The following is a 17,449-nucleotide window of genomic DNA, read 5'->3' as shown; positions in this document are numbered from 1 at the left end:
AATTGTGCCCCATCATTGGTGTCATTCGGCTCCATTGCTGGTGTCATTAGGAAGAATTGCGCCCCATTGTTGGGGTCATCGGGAGGAATTGTGCACCTTTTTTGGTGTCAGATGGGGAGAATTGTGCTCCATTGTTGGTGTCAGATGGGGGTAATGTGCCACATCATTTGGTGTCATTGGCCCCATTGGGAGAAATTGTGCCCCATCGTTGGTGTCATTTGGCCCCATTGCTGGTGTCATTAGAAAGAATTGTGCCCCATTGCTGGTGCCATCGGGAGGAATTGTCCACCTTTTTTGGTGTCAGATGGGGAGAATTGTGCTCCATTGCTTGTGTCAGTAAATTAAATAGTGCCCCAAGGGCCATATAAATATCAAGCAAAGGGCCACATCCGGCCCCCGGGCCGCAGTTTGGAGACCACTGCCGTAGACCGATCACAAGCCTGGGATATTCAGACTAACCATAGGCAGAGGTTACCTCCCGAAAAAAACCCCACATAAATTCAATCAGAAGGACCAGAAATAACTGCAGCTGAAGTTAGGCTCATTTCTCGACTTGTTCAAAGTCAAGTCAAGCTTAGCTCAGCCCCCTTCCACCTCCCAGGGTTTTCTATTGGTCCTGTAATGCAGTGCTTCTCACCCTTTTTCAGTCAATGCATCCTTTAGGTAGTCTTGCATTGGCAGCATTTTTTTTTCCCTCTAAACACCTGTAAAGCCTATGTGTGCCCACATTGAGGGGCATTTCGATGTCAAACTCTTCTAAAAGTGGCGTTTTTAACGCCCAGACCCACGAGGCCACTCCTTCACACTTGCTTTGGTCTCTGAAGAGTGATTAACCTCTTCACGCTGGCCGCACACATACAGGTGCATCACAAAAAATGTGAGAATCATCAAAAAGTTCATTTATTTCAGTAATTCAATTCAAAAAGTGAAACTCATATATTACATAGATTCATTACACACAGAGTGATATATTATAAGCATTTCTTTCTTTTCATTTTGATGATTATGGCTTACTGCTAGTAAAAAAAAACAAATTCAGTATCTCGGAAAATTAGAATATTATGAAAAAGGTTCAATATTGTAGACTCATGGTGTCACAATCTAATCAGCGAATTAACTCAAAACACCTGTAAAGGTTTCCTGAGCCCTTAAATGGTCTCTCAGTCTGGTTCAGTAGGTTACACAATCATGGGGAAGACTGCTGACTTGACAGTTGTCCGGAAGACAGTCATTGACACCATCCACAAGGAGAGTAAGTCACAAAAGGTCATTGCTAAAGAAGCTGGCTGTTCACAGAGTGCTGTATCCAAGCATATTAATGGAACGTTGAGTGGAAGGAAGAAGTGTGGTAGAAAAGGGTGCACAAGAAACAGGGAATAACGACAGCCCCGAGAGGATTGTAAAGCAAAGGCCATTCAAGAATTTGGGGGAGATTCACAAGGAGTGGACTACGGCTGGTGTCGGTACTTCATGAGCCACCACACACAGACGTATCCAGGACATGGGACACAACTGTCACATTCCTTGTGTCAAGCCACTCCTGAACCAGAGACAACGTCAGAAGCCTTACCTGGGCTAAGGAGAAAAAGGACTGGACTGTTGCTCAGTGGTCCACAAAGTCCTCTTTTCGGATGAAAGTAAATCTTGAATTTAATTTGGAAATCAAGGTCCCAGAGTCTGGAGGAAGAGTGGAGAGGCACAGAATCCAAGTTGCAGGAGGTCCAGTGTGCAGTTTCTACAGTCAGTGATGATTTATGGAGCCATGTCATCTGCTGGTGTTGGTCCACTGTGTTTTATCAAGTCCAAAGTCAGCACAGCCATCTACCAGGACATTCTAGAGAACTTCATGCTTCCCTCTGCTGACCAGCTTTATGGAGACGCTAATTTCATTTTCCAGCAGGACTTGGCATCTGCCCACACTGCCAAAAGTACCAATACCTTTTTATGGTATCACTGTGCTTGATTGGCCAGCAAACTCGCCTGACCTAAACCTCAAAGAGAATTTGTGGAGTATTGTCAAGAGGAAGATGAGAGACATCAGACCCAACAATGCAGACGAGCTGAAGGCCGCTATCAAAGCAACCTGGGCTTCCATAACACCTCAGAAGTGCTACAGGCTGATCACCTCCATGCCATGCCGCATTGATGCAGTAATTCATGCAAAATACCAAGTATTGAGTGCATACTATACTGTACATGGACATACTTTTCACTAAGCCAACATTTCTGTATTAAAAAACCTTTTTTTTTTTTTTTTTGGTCCTATGTAATATTCAAAATTTCTGAGATACTGAATTTTGGGTTTTCACTAGCTGTAAGCCATAATCATCAAAATTAAAAGAAAGACATGCTTGAAATATATCACTCAGTGTGTAACATATCTATATGTAATATATGAATTTCACTTTTTGAATTGAATTACTGTATTAAATTAACTTTTGGATGATATTCAGATTTATTGAGATGCACGTGTATATGCGGCCTCTCGGCACATGGGCCTTCATATATGCAGCCCTGTGTGAATCACTTTCTGTGCTGAGAGCGCGCTCCCTGCAGGCTCCAAGCGTGGTAGCCGGCGGGTACCGGAAAGCTCCTGGTACATACTAGTGATCGAGAGTTTTTCGATCATGTGACCGCTGTGACAGCCAATCACAATCAGCCAATGTTGAGTTGTTGTGCTAAGCCAGTGTGAATGAGGGAGTAACACAGGGCTTCAGACTGAACTTGTTAGCAACACAAATAGCTAGACATGTACAATTCGTTTCGTTCCGAATTTTGTTTTTTAACTAATTTCAACAAATTCATTAATTCGGAAATATCCGATTTAACGAAAACCCATTTAAGGAATTTTTCTGCATATTCGTAAATTCGAAAACCCGAAAATGTGAAAATCTGATATAATAACTCATAATAACTAACTATTAAATTTTAGGTATTGGAATTTCCTTTCAAATTTGTCTGTTTATGAACGTAACAAATATGAATTTATCCGAAGTTATGAATTATCCGAAATAACGAATGCCGCATCTAAACAAATGGAATGTAACAAATTAATAATAATAAATAACAATAATAATAATAAAAAACTTTTTATTATTATTATTTATTCTTAATTTGTTCCATTCCATTTGTTTAAATGCGGCATTCGTTATTTCGGATAATTCATAACTTCGGATAAATTCGTATGCATTACGTTCACTAACAGCCAAATTTGAAAGGAAATTCCAATACCTAAAATTTAATAGTTAGTTATTATGAGTTAGTTAGTTATTAGAATTTTCGGATTTCCTTTATTATTTTCAGATTATCACATTTTTTGAATTAACGAATTTTTGAATTTACGAATTGCGATCATAATGAATGACCCGAAAAATGAAAAAAAAAAATGAAAAAAACGAATGAAACGAAAACGAACAATTTTTTTCGGCAGTGCACATGTCTACAAATAGCCACTGCAGTTAGGCCCCTTTCACACTGGGGCGGTGGCTGCGTCGGTGGTAAAGCGCTGCTATTTTTAGTGGTGCTTTACCGTCAATTTCACGGTGCTATTCGGCCGCTAGCTGGGCGCTTTTACCCCCCCTGCTAGCGGCCAAGAAAGGGTTAAAACCACCGTAAAGAGCTGCTGCAGCAGCGCTATGCCGGCAGTATAGCCACGCTGCCCCATTGATTTCAATGGGCAGGAGAGGTGGAGGAGCGGTGTATACACACCGCTCCTTCACCGCTCCAAAGATGCGACTTTTTTTAGCGTCCTGCCAGCGCACCGCTCCAGTGGGAAAGCCCCCCGGGGCTTTCATATTGGAGTGAATGGAGCAGCTGTTTAAGGGCGGTTTGCAGGCACTATTTTTAGCGCTGTAGTGCCTGCAAAGCGCCGCCAGTGTGAAAGGGGTCTTAAAGCAGTTAACCACAGCCCTGAAAATATGGAACAGCAAAGCAGTAAAAATGTGCAAATCACAGCAAAAATGCAACTTTACAATGGTAAAGTGCTCACTTTACTAAAATTCGCCGTTCCTCTTTAAAACAGATTTTCCGCATGTACGGTATTTTTTTTCCATATCTGTGTGTCATTTTTGCCTCTGTCCGTTTGGTACATTCCTCTGTCAAGCGCTGTCAAAATAGGTGATGTCATGACGAGGGGCGGGCGTGTTTGTTTGGTACTAGCAGACAACTATGTCAAGTATTTCGTTTTCTGTTTTCTCTAATGTACTTTATACATTCTAAGATAGAAGCCTCAACTTTTCCTATCGCCTTTCTATGTGATCGAACGTGACACGGTATATCCAGGTTAATCTGTGTACTTATCGGCGGGGGGGGGGGGGGGCGCCTCTTTTACCGCACCGCCTCGTTAAGTAAAGAGTTCTGATCCAGAAGTCCTAAAGCCGAACCTCGGGAATCAGACAAAAATCTACCCTTGCAGTGCCCCCCCCCCCCAGAATGGCAAAGGGGTTAAATGCTTCTTTTAAAAAGGGGTTTTAAATGCACTGATGCGGTGCGAATTGATGCGATTTCACAGTGCGATTTGTGTTTTGACGATTTGTGTGAATTGAATGCGATTTCTAAGGGGACTGGGCATAGCTGGGAGATTTAATTCACACTAAACACTCACAGGACCCTATTTTTTTTTAATCGGATCAAAAATCGCAAAATTGCAGTGTGAACGGCCTTCATAGAAAGCAATGGGTTTTTTTTGGGGTATTTACTAAACCTGGAGAGAGTGCATAATCTGGTGCAGCTCTGAGGATAAACCAATCAGCTTCCAGGTTTTATTGTCAAAGTGTAAAGCGGAGCTCCACCCAAAAGGGGAAGCTCCACTTGTCTGCCTCCCCCCCCCCCCGCCTCCACTGCCACATTTAGCACCTTTTGGGTGGGGGGGGAGAGGGTACCTGATTTGACCCCCCCTCCTCCTTCCTCACCCATTCACAGAGCGCACTTGCCGACCAGCCGCCGTCATCATGCTGCGGCAAATTGGCACGGCTGCATGAACCACCGTAGGTGTACGTCAGCCACTTTAAGAGTGATAGAGGGCGCGGGCGTGCCGACGGAGCTGATGCTTGTGGCCGGTGGCCACGATGTCCGCTGGCCACCTGCGATCGCTCAACAGAGAGCCAGAACAGCATCTGTGTATGTAAACAAAGAGATCCCCGTTCTGACAGGGGAGGAGAGAGAGATCTGCTGTTCCTAGTGATCAGGAACAGCGATCTCTCTCCTCTTCCAGTCAGTCCCCTCCCCCCCACAGTTAGAAACACCTCCCAGGGAACACTTAACCCCTTAATCGCCCCCCCCTAGTGTTAACACCTTCCCTGCCAGTGTCATTTATACAGTAATCAGAGGCTATTTTTAGCTCTTATCACTGTAATAATGTCACCGGTCCCCAAAAAGTGTCAAAAGTGTCAAATCTGTCCGCCACAATGTCGCAGTCGCGCTAAAAAGCGCAGATCACCGCCATTACTAGTAAAAAATAAATAAGTAATAAAAATGCCATAAATCTATCCTCTATTTTGTAGATGCGATAACTTTTCCGCAAACTAATTAATATGCGCTTTTTGCATTTTTTGGGGGGTTTTTTTTGTTACCAGAAATATGTAGAAGAATATATATTGCCCTAAACTGAGGAAAAAATTTGTGTTTTTTTTTATATTTTTTTGGACCTTAGGTTGTAAGCTCCTTGAGGGTAGGGACTGAATGTACAATGTATATGTAAAGCGCTGCGTAAATTGACGGCGCTATATAAGTGCCTTAAATATTAATAATGATAATAACTTCGGATAAATTTGTTACGTTCATTAACAAACAAATTTGAAAGGAAATTACAATACTTATAATTTAATAGTTATTATTTCAGATTTTTTCAAATTTTCGTATTTTCGTTCTTATTTTCAAATTTTTCCGAATTACTGAAATACCGAAGACCGCATCTAAACGAATGGAACATAACGAATTCAAATTTTTCTTAATTTACGAATTTATTCGAAATAACGAATTGCGATCATAACGAATGACCCGAACAACGAAAAAAACAAACAAACAAACAAATGAAGCGAAAATTAAAACGAACAAATTTTTCAGCAGTGCGCATGTCTACTGGGGGGTTTACTGGCTGCAGAAAAAAAAACACCTGAAGCCAAAAACAGGGATATTTATTATAGCAAAAAGTTAATAATAATTTTTTTTCCAAAATTGTCGCTCTTTTTTTGCTTATAGCGCAAAAAATAAAAACCGCAGAGGTAATCAAATACCACCAAAAGAAAGGTCTATTTGTGGGGGAAAAAAAAGGACATCAATTTTGTTTGAGTACAGCGTCGCACGACCGCGCAATTGTCAGTTAAAACAACGCAGTGCTGTATCGCAAAAAATGGCTTGGTCAGGAAGGGGGATAAATAGTTCCGGGGCTGAAGTAGTTAAAGAGGAGCTCCTGCAGAAAAATTTTTTAAAGTCAGCAGCTATGAATACTGCAGCTGCTGACTTTTAATATAAGGACACTTACCTGTCCGGGGATCCCACAATGTCGGCCCCCCATTCCTGGCTTCACAGCCGGTTCCCTACTAAGAATGCGTGAAGCGCGCTGCGCTTTCTAATTGGTCCGGCGGCAGAGGAAGGCGAGGGGGCGAACTTCCAAAGGGACGATGCTGCGGCGCCGTCTCCGGAAGTGGGGAAGGGGTACCTGTAAAAAAACAGGTACCCCTTCCCCCCCTCTCTTCTGAAAAGGTGCCAAATATGGGGGGGGGGGAGACAGATAAGCGGAAGTTCCTCTTTTGAGTGGATCTCCACTTTAACTAAACAAGCTGAAGTTAGAAGCTGATTGGCTGTCATGCACAGCTGCACCAGATTCTGAGTGCTGCAGTTTTAGTAAATCTCCCCCAAAGTATTTTCAGATGACATGTGAATTTATGCCTTTCGGATCGCATCAGATTTACATCGGTGTGAACAGGGCCTTTAGGGCTCATTCACATCTGAATTGCAGAGGAACGCGGTCCTGTGTGATTCCTGTGCAACTCACTACGGTGCAGTTTTCAGCCCATCCATTCGAATGGGTTGAAAATCGCATTGGATTGCACCAAAAGTAGTGCATGCACTACTTTTAAAAATGCACTGCAACCAGACCACATGGTGCTGCTGTACCAAGCGATCTGATGCAGGAAAACGCATTGCATTTGCAATCTTCATTTGGGATGTTATTAGGAATATATTGACACCCGCAGGAGATTGCACACCCGGTGTGTGTTTTTTAAATGCAGTGTGGGAAACGCGCATGGAACGTGGGTTTCCTCCACTGCCTTCCCGTGTGAATGAGCGCTTGGGGTACATTCACACGAGGGGGCGGTGGGACTGCAGTGTCGCTATTAGACATGTGCAATTCGTTTAGTTCCGAATACATTTTTTAACAAATTTTGACAAATTCGTTAATTCCGAAATGTCCGAATTTTTCAATTTCCGAATTTCCAAATTTCGAATTTCCGAAAATTCGAAATTTCGGAAATTCGGAATTTCCAAAATTCGGCATTCGAAATTTCGGAAATTGGGAAATTCGAAATTTCAGAAATGTGACATTCGGAAATTCTAAATTTTGGAAATTGGAAATTAGGAAATTCGGAAAATATCGGAAATTTAAAAATTCGGAAATTCGAAATTTCATAAATTTGAAAATTCAAAAATTTGGAAATTTGATAGTAAAAAAATAAGAATGAAAATCTGAAAATTCAAAAGAATGAAAATCTGAAAATTTGAAAACCCGAAAATCTTAAATATTTAACTAATAATAGATATTAAATTTTATTGGAATTTCCTTTAAAACTTGGCTGTTAGTGAACGTAACGAGTACGAATTTATCTGAAGTTACAAATTATCTGAAATATCGAATGCTGTATCTAAACTAATGGAATGGAATGATCTAATAATAATAAATAACAATAATAATAATAAAACCTGTTTTATTATTATTATTTATTATTAATTTGTTCTATTCCATTTGTTTAGATACGGCATTCGTTATTTCGGATAATTTGTATTCGTTACATTCACAAACAGCCAAATTTGAAAATGAAATTCCAATACCTATAAATTTAATAGTTAGTTATTTCAAATTTTACTGATTTTCTTTCTTTTTTTCAGATTTTCGAGTTTTCGGATTTTCTCATTTTTGAAGTACCAATTTTCGAATTCCGAAAATTCCAAAATTCAGAATTTGAAAATTTGAAAATTTGGAAATTCGGAATCTGAAAATTCGGATATTTGCAAATTCGGACATTCAAAAATTTAGTATTTAGAAAATTTGAAAATTCAGAAATTAGAAAATTAGAAAGTTAGAAAGTAAAGTTAGAAAATGTAAAAATGTGAAAATTCGGAAATCCCAAAATTTTTAATTTGGAAATGTTAAAATCCGGTACATAAACATGCAATCACTTTTTGGCCCGAGCATGGGGGGGGGGTTGGGGGCGCTTTAAACTTTTAAAAATTGTATTATTTATTTTATTAAAAGCGTTTTATTTTCACACTGTCTCTTTCATTTTTATTTTTTTATTTTTTTATCAACTTTATTGCTATCAGAAGGGATGAACAACTCCTTCGAGAGCAGACTTTCCTGAGCGATTCAATAAAAGCTCTCTCAGGCTCCTCCTGTTCGTGTGGGACCTGTATTTCGGAAAGCTGGTTATATCAATACATGGTTGTGGCTTCAAACTACAACTCCCAGGGTTCCAAGCGTCCCGCATTGAGGTCTGTGAGTTCACTGGACTTGGATTTCCCCCTGCTCCCACAAGCTCTTTCTGTAGTGCCCCAAAAGTGCAAGGGCTCCTTTTTGCATATCTTTTGGTCCTGATTAGTTATACAGGTTTCTGAAACTGGGTAAAAAACATAATTTTCCTCCATTTGACACTGTCGTCAATAAAATGCTACAATTAAAGGTAGGGTTGCCACCTGTTTGGGATTTACCCGGACAGTTCGGGTTTGGAATCATGCGTCCGGGTTTCTGACTGTCTTAGACCCGGACACATTATTCAGACCGGACTATAGCTTCCCAGCAAGGTGTCTAGCTGCAGTTGTCTAAACTGAGAGTGTCTGTTCTCTCAGCTCTCTTTCACACTGCCCAAAGCCAGCACTTTCAATCCCCCCCCCCCCCCCCATACACACACAGACGGGAGAGGAGAGAGGGCTCGATCTGCACCTCTTTCTCCCACCCCTACCCTTCTGTGTATGCCCACACTCAAACCCCCAGTGCTGTGCCTCAGAAAAGGAAAGTGGGGATGGGAAATTTGAAGTCCAGCAGCCTCAGATACATCTGGATGAGAGGTGCTGACTGCCAAGGGGTGAGTGAGCTCATCATCCATCCCTGTCTGTGACTGAAGTCTCTACCCCTGCCCCCCCCCCCCCATCTCTCTCCTGCCTCTAAGTGAGTACCCTAAGGTAAATCGGGGTTCTCAGAGCACTCATTACATCAGAGCTCCCCTTTACCCCAGAGGTCACAGTGTTCCCCCCTTACATCCGAGTCCTCTCTGTACACCAGAGCATCCCTTATGTTAGAGTCCCCAGAGTTCTCCTTACATCAGAGTCTGCAGAGCCCCACCCCCCCCTTACAGTGAAAGGGAATTCTGCGAGTTCAGATGTAAAAAAGAGGAGCTCTGTAGATTCAGATGTAAAAGGGGAACTCTGTGGACTCTGATGTAAAGGGGGACTCTTGTGATTAACTTCATATGATTAGAAATGTTTTTTAATAGCAACATCTATGCATAGTTTATATATGCATACTATGAAAATAAATTGCTGTGCGCTGCTAAAGTGTTTGGGTTTGGCTTGAAGAAAAGGTGGCAACCCTACGGCCAGGATGTACTGTGTTCAAAATAAATTATACTCTTACTAATTGGCCTTTGGTTCTTGAAGAGTAATGAAATTAGATCGATGGAGGAACCATACAGAGGAACTATTCCATAAAATATAGTACTATTGGGTAGATTTTACCTTCTCTGCAACATATTGGTCATTTTTTTGAATGATTTATAGTTCTATGGAATGGAAGACCCTCTTCAGGCTCCGCTCAGACAGATGTAACTTGGGTTACACCCCTAATATTCCCGCTTCGCAAAGGCTATGTTCTCCAATGTAACTGTAATATACCTGGTGACGGAGTCTGAATTGCAGACATAGGCCTCTCTTACAGCTCCGGCTCAGGATCCCTGGTAAGGTAACAGGGAGCACAAGGGCTCAGAGTGGCACGAATGCCTCCAAAGTCTTCTGCCGGCAGGAGCTGATGTGCGTTAGGGTGCGCAGAGATGACTAGCTGGATGGACACCAGCAGAAGGACCAGAGCTGGAGGCAGGCACAGGTTAGCTGATGTGGGTGCAGGTACGAGAGCCAAGGCAAGGTCAGACTGTCCAGGTCAGCAACGTTCGGGCAGATCAAGGTACAGACAGCAGGCAGCAGAGTAGTCAGAAACCAGGCCGGGTCAGTAACAGCAAGGCAGACCATCCAAGGGAGCAGGCACAAGAATAGTCCAAAGGCAATCCAGGGGTTGGTACAGGTGGCGTTCAGGCAGAGTCAGGTCTGGAACAGAGGATCAACACAGGAACAGGTGCTAAGGAGCGTAATAGACCAAACGACACTGACACGGAGGACTAGTGCAGTTTAAATAGCCCTCCTCGATCCAATACACACGCACCGGCATGTGCATGCGCTCTCGTTATACAGCCACAAGCAGGGGTTCTTAGGCTTATACGCCTGCATGTATGCAAATGCCTTTCCTTACAGTAACTGTCTATCACATACTTGGTTAAAGGCTAAATTGATGAGATGCCTTCACTTACAGCTCTGGTCCCTGAAAATAGTGATAGGGAGTGAAAGGGCACAAAGTGGCACAGGTGCTGAGTGTCGAGTCCACAGATGATCACCTCTGGTAGGTAACTTGGCAGAGAGGTACTCTTGTAGACTGCTGAGAAGATCACCAGTGAGCCGGGTGAAATATAGCCACAAAAGGGCAGTTTGGAACAGCTAACATAGGCACAGTGACAGACTGGAGGCAGAATCTGAAGCGAGCAGTGATTGACAACCTGGAAGGCAGGTATCAGGCAGGAGAGAAGGCAGAGGCATGGTCAGGAGGCAAGCCGAGATCAGCAAAGGGTTGGCAGTAGGAACATGGTCAGGAAGCAAACCATGGTCAGCAATGGGTTATCAACAGGTTTGTGGTCAAGAGGCAAGCCAAGGTCAGGAACAGGTAGTCAGCAGTGTCATGGTCAGTAAGTAAGCCGAGGTCAGCAACAGGTAGTCAGCAGTGTCATGGTCAGTAAGTGTCATAAACCATGAAATCAGACCAAGATAGAAATACAGTTAAATTACAGTTGTTTAATAATAAAAATAAATAGAACAAACGTAGTCAAAACATAGCCAGAGTTCACGAACCCTTAACGGATAGTTAGACAAGCCAAACGTCAGGGAGCCGGAGATAAGCGTAGTAAAACAGCAAGCAGGATCTGGAGCCAGAAGGGATGTCAGCCAAGCAAGTCTTTTAACCGGAATGCAGGAGAGTGTCTCTGTGATGTTGACTAAGGTGAAGGCAGAGATCCTCTGGGCTGGACGGCTTGAGTAGGCAGGACGGACGAGCAGGAAATCATCAACAGCTGAGTACCTGTGGAGAGAAAGGAGCTGGCAATTAGCTGACAGCTGAGCAGCCAGCTCAGAGAAGGAAAGGCTGAGCCCAGTCCTGACAGTAAGCCAAGGTCAGCAACAGGTAACGTGATGATGATATGGGATCCTCCGCTCAAAGAGGGGCTTAAACCAGAGGGCTTGTGTCTCATTACCTCCAGGAAGAGAAGGTGCTGGCTAAATGCTGATGCAAGTAGAAGAGAACAAGAAGACCTGGACAGCCGCACACCGGAATGGATAAATCCGTCTTTTTATTCAAAATAAAGGATCATGGGGTACACAAAACAGGACTGTGGGGTGGTACAAGAATAGCTGACGCGTTTCGCACTTACACCAAGTGCTTACTCATAGCAGCAACAGGTAGTCAGCAGTGTCATGATCAATAAGCAAGCCGAGGTCAGCAACAGTTAGTCAGCAGTGTCATGGTCAGTAAGTAAGCCGAGGTCAGCAACAGGTAGTCAGCAGTGTCATGATCAGTAAGTAAGCCAAGGTCAGCAACAGGTAGTCAGCAGTGTCATGATCAGTAAGTAAGCCAAGGTCAGCAACAGGTAGTCAGCAGTGTCATGGTCAGTAAGTAAGCCAAGGTCAGCAACAGGTAGTCAGCAGTGTCATGATCAGTAAGTAAGCCAAGGTCAGCAACAGGTAGTCAGCAGTGTCATGATCAGTAAGTAAGCCAAGGTCAGCAACAGGTTGTTAGCAGTGTCATGGTCAGTAAGTAAGCCGAGGTCAGCAACAGTTAGTCAGCAGTGTCATGGTCAGTAAGTAAGCCGAGGTCAGCAACAGGTAGTCATCAGTCTCATGGTCAGTGAGTAAGCCGAGATCAGCAATGAGTAAACAAATAAGCTAAAGTCAGAATCAAGCTGGGTGACACCAGAAGATCAGAGCAGAGAAGAATCCAGAGAAAGGCCAGATCAACAAGGGGAAATCAGAAGGGCAGATTCGGGACACAAGGAACAGTTAAAGATCCTCCAGGAACTTCCTGTTTCAGTACACTTCATAAAGTAGGCTGTCTGATGCCAAGTCTTTAATCAGGTGTGCACGTCCATGCGCCTGCATGTAAAGACGTTCGCACAACGTCCACTCATGCACTCTCACACAATTGAACCTTCCCACATAAACTTCTGCCAACGATCCTTATTTCTGCATATTGGCGCACTAGCACATCTTTTGAAGCCGTCCTGGCGCTGTCGCTCGACATTATATTGTAACGTTTGAAATTAAATGGAGGAGTCGCTTCTTGTAACCATGTTATGACCGCAAAAACCTAAAATTAGAGAATTATTTAAAAAAAAAAAACTGAAGTGGAAGCCACCGTGACCTCTCCAGCGTCTGGTCATACCCAGAACCCTCCTCACCGTCACCCAGGAGCACCTCCAACTATTGTTTTTGGCTGCAGTCTCCTGGGCTTGTGGTTTTTCCATTTAACTGTCGCACAAAACTATTTTAATTAAAGAGCCAGACGAGGAGAGAGCCTTCCATGAATCATGAATTAATTAGCGAGGAGGGATAGAGGGGAGAAGGAGGCAGCCGTGTAGAATTCCTGGGGGTGGCGAGTTTGTGCCTGCAGGGAAGGAAGACACATTCCAAGGGGAGAAGCATCTAGTCTTATCTAACCCATCTATCTCCTTCTCCACCTCCTCCCCATGACTCTCACCATCTCACCTTCTTCCTTCTCTCCTTGTTCTCCTGTCTCTTTCCGAACACTTCTTACCTTCTGTCAATTATCATTGTCTCTTCCAATGCATCATGCTGCTCTGGCCTAAAGGAAAAGGTAGTTATTGTTCTCTTCCTATAATCGGAACTGTTTAAAACACTAAACAGACCGAATGATTGACCTCCTTGCCTTGAAAGAAATCCAAATACCATTACCTGAGACCCTCACATACAATAATCCACGAATTAACCCCTTCGATTCCGGGCACTTTCACCCCCTTCCTGCCCAGGCCAATTTTCAGCTTTCAGCGCTGTCACACTTTGAATGACAATTGCGCGGTCATGCTTCACTGTACCCACATTTTTATTTATTTTTTCACACAAATCGGAGATTTCTTTTGGTGGTATTTAATCACCACAGTTTTTTTTTTTTTTTTTTTTTTACTAAATAAACGAAAAAAGGTTGAAAATGTTGGAAAAAAACTATTTTTTCTTTATTTCTGTTATACAATTATGCAATTAAATAATCTTTCTTCAGAAATTTAGCCCAAACTGCATTCTGCTCCATTTCTTTGGTGAAAATAACCCAAGTCAGGTCATGCAACGTGGCACCAGTATGAAATTTTTAGCATTTTTTTCACACAAATTATTATTATTATTATTATACAAGATTTATATGGCGCCAACAATTTGCGCAGCTTTCCTTTGGTGATATTTAATCATCGCTGTTTTTTTTTTTTTTTTTTTTTTTTTCTGCTAAATAAACATAAAAAGACCAAAAAAGATTAGAAATAACGCTTTTTTTTCTTTGTTTCTGTTATAACATTTTTCAAATCAATAATCTTTCTTCATAAATTTAGGCCAAAAATGTATTCTGCTCCATTTCTTTGGTGAAAATAACCCAAATCAGAAAAAAAGAGAACCCTCCCCCTTTCGTTGGGACTTTGAAGGCAACAACCACACATATGTGAATTAGAAAATAGAATTTATTAGGTATACATAAAATCATTCGATCATGAAATGAGCGATAATTAAAAAGGACATAGCAAAAATGAATATACGAAAAAAAAAATAAAGAGAAACAAAGAAAAGACAAACACGACAGGTTACATGGTTTTCATGACATAAAGGTTGTTGTTACTCTCCGGTATATAGTAGTCTGCTGTACCCACTGGTCTGACATGGTGAAATCTTTTTTGCTATAACCCAAATCAGTGTATATTACTTAGTCTGTAGGAAAGTTATAGAGTCTACAAATTATGGGATATATATCTGAAAATCGATCGATCCTGATGTACTGACGGTCGATCTCATTTCTTGAGACCCCAAAACGCTAGGACAGTACCCCTTTTTTGGAAAGTAGACAGTCCAAGGTATTTAGTGGGAGGCATGGTGAGTTTTTTGAAGTTTTTTGTTACGATTTTTGGGAAATTTAAGAAACTAAAAAAAAAATATATATTTTTTTACAATTTTTTTCACATACTTTCACTGGTGTAGTACAGCTTTATCATATAACTGGTGTGGCGGTGATCAGGGACACTGACGGTTGACAGTATGTAAAAAAAGAACAAAACATTTTTTATAATTTCTTTTTCATTTTTTTTTTATATTTTTTTTTTCTCTTTTTCATTACATTTTTTTCTTTTCTTTTTTTTTTTACATACAGTGACCAGAGCAATACAGTATTACCACAGTAACGCTGTACTACTCTGAGGCATACGTCCCAACTGTCCCTGATTTCGAGAGACTGTCCCTGATTTGGAGCAATGTCCCTCTGTCCCTCTTTCCTCCTCATTTGTCCCTCATATTTTGGTCTGATCTATATAGTTGTATATAAAATGCACTTTTTATCTTTCAAGAAGTGATTCCCAGAGCTAAACATTTCATCCACATTCTAAATTGCTGCATTTGTAAATTTTAAAAGCCAATATAAAAGATTAGTAGTGTTAAAAAAAAGCACTTGTGGAGTTCATTAACCTTCTTTTTTTTTTATTTCTTCTTCTTTAAGGGGGTGTGGCAGGGGGCGTGTCCTATGGCTACATGCATTTGCTAGTAGGTGTCCCTCATTCCCATCTCAAAATGTTGGGAGGTGTGCTCTGAGGAGGTGATCAGAATTTTTTCTTACACACTATTGCCCCGTACACACGGTCGGACATTCCGACAACAAAATCCATGGATTTTTTCCGACGGACGTTGGCTCAAACTTGTCTTGCATACACACGGTCGCACAAAGTTGTCGGAAAAACCGATCATTCTGAACGCGGTGACGTAAAACACGTACGTCGGGACTATAAACGGGGCAGTGGCCAATAGCTTTCATCTCTTTATTTATTCTGAGCATGCGTGGCACTTTGTGCGTCGGATTTGTGTACACACGATCGGAAATTCCGACAACGGATTTTGTTGTCGGAAAATTTTATAGCCTGCTCTCAAACTTTGTGTGTCGGAAAATCCGATGGAAAATGTGTGATGGAGCCCACACACGGTCGGAATTTCCGACAACAAGGTCCTATCACACATTTTCCGTCGGAAAATCCGACTGTGTGTACGGGGCATTAGAGTGCTTTTAGCTGTGAATTTTACAGTTAAAAACAACCATTTTTCTGAATGAAAGCTATTTATTTAGTGTTTACTGTTAGCTGTGATTGGCCACAGATCACATGGTACAGATGGGCTGTGATTGGCTCTGTCTGTACCACGAGATCACTGTGACCAATCACAGAGCTCATCGCAATAGTACACAATGAATGGCATAAATCAAAGCTATTAATTTTGTACAATAGTCATGTGATCTGCTGTGATTGGCCACAGCGATCACATGGTACGGGCAGCCGGTAATTCCAATAATTCCATGTCTGTTCATGGGAAAGAGACCTTATAGTGTACTGGGGTGACACTCGTTGTTCGTTACCATAGCTTGTGGTAAAATGTGCGGTAAAACCCTGCAGTTGAGACATGCTTTTACTGCCCCCCCAACTGCTACCCCCTTTAGCTGCAGAGGCAGTGGACAGGGGTGTACACGTACCACAGCTGAGCCAGGAATTATACTCACTGTTGCTTTCAAGTGAATGAGGTTGCTCTGCAAGTGTCCCGCAACTGCATGCAATGTACGCGGTTGCGACGTGCTGGTGCGAAGTTCAAGGAGGTTAAAGTATAACTAAGTGCCAGTTCGCACCGTAGAAACGCTTTTCTGATGCGTTCCTGAAGCTTTTCTGCATGCGTGTTTTTGATGCGCTTATGGCAACATCCTTAAAGGAGCGGAAACCTTAACATTTTTCTTATGTATTGGAGCTAAAAAAAATAAATAAAAAAGCTTACTGGTGCAGAAATTTGCAACGCCCTCAAAACAGTGCGTACCGCCCAATAGAGAGACTCCCATATTGTTGGGAGGAGGTGGGGTGTTGCCAATTATCCACTTGCCGACCCACCACAGAACACATATACTGTGGCGGGGCGGCACATGCAGGCACAATAACGTACATGTACATCATGTGCCTGCTCCGGGTTTAGGACCGGGGTGTCCGGTGTGGAATGCAGATTCCGATACTCGGGGCTCGCCGATCCCCATGATCACAATGTCAACAAAGCTGTCATGAATGAATTCATTGATAACAACTCTGTTTCCTATACAGGATAATTACCACCGCTCTAGGTGATCGGGTTCAAGCTTCCCGTCCTCCGCTGTGTGGATGATTGTGAGAGCCCCAGGTGCCGGCAATTGCTATTCCAATGGTATGTATGTGATGGAAAAATCTGGACAGCCGCACTCCGGATTGGAAAAGTGAAAAATAAAATCCTCTTTATTGAAAAAGTAATAACATGATTAAAATCCGTACATGGCTTTGTTGGGATAATGCAGCTTAACCGCTAACGCGTTTCACGCTCCCATAGAGCGCTTACTCATAGCTTACTCAGCAGATTTTAATCATGTTATTACTTTTTCAATAAAGAGGATTTTATTTTTCACTTTTCCAATCCGGAGTGCGCCTGTCCAGATTTTTCCATCACATACAACTCTGTTTCCTATGCTGTGATTGACCAACAGCTATCACATAGTACATGGCAAAAAATAAAAAACCGCAGAAGTGATCAAATACCACCAAAAAAAAGCTCTATTTGTGGGGGAAAAAAAGGACGTCAAGTTTGTTTGGGAGCCAAATCGCACGACCGC

The 17,449-nt window shown here is 42.2% G+C and overlaps 1 protein-coding gene across 1 annotated transcript in view; it reads left to right on the top strand.

Moving 5' to 3' along the window:
- WNT6 (Wnt family member 6) overlaps positions 1-17,449 on the top strand; it is a 167,866-nt gene that overhangs the window by 134,167 nt on the left and 16,250 nt on the right. The window lies entirely within an intron of this gene.

The sequence above is a fragment of the Aquarana catesbeiana genome, linkage group LG06 (assembly GCF_042186555.1).
Source record: "Aquarana catesbeiana isolate 2022-GZ linkage group LG06, ASM4218655v1, whole genome shotgun sequence".
Taxonomy (NCBI): domain Eukaryota; kingdom Metazoa; phylum Chordata; class Amphibia; order Anura; family Ranidae; genus Aquarana; species Aquarana catesbeiana.
Note: the sequence above shows the minus strand (reverse complement) of the source record. Positions and strands in the feature narration are given on the sequence as shown.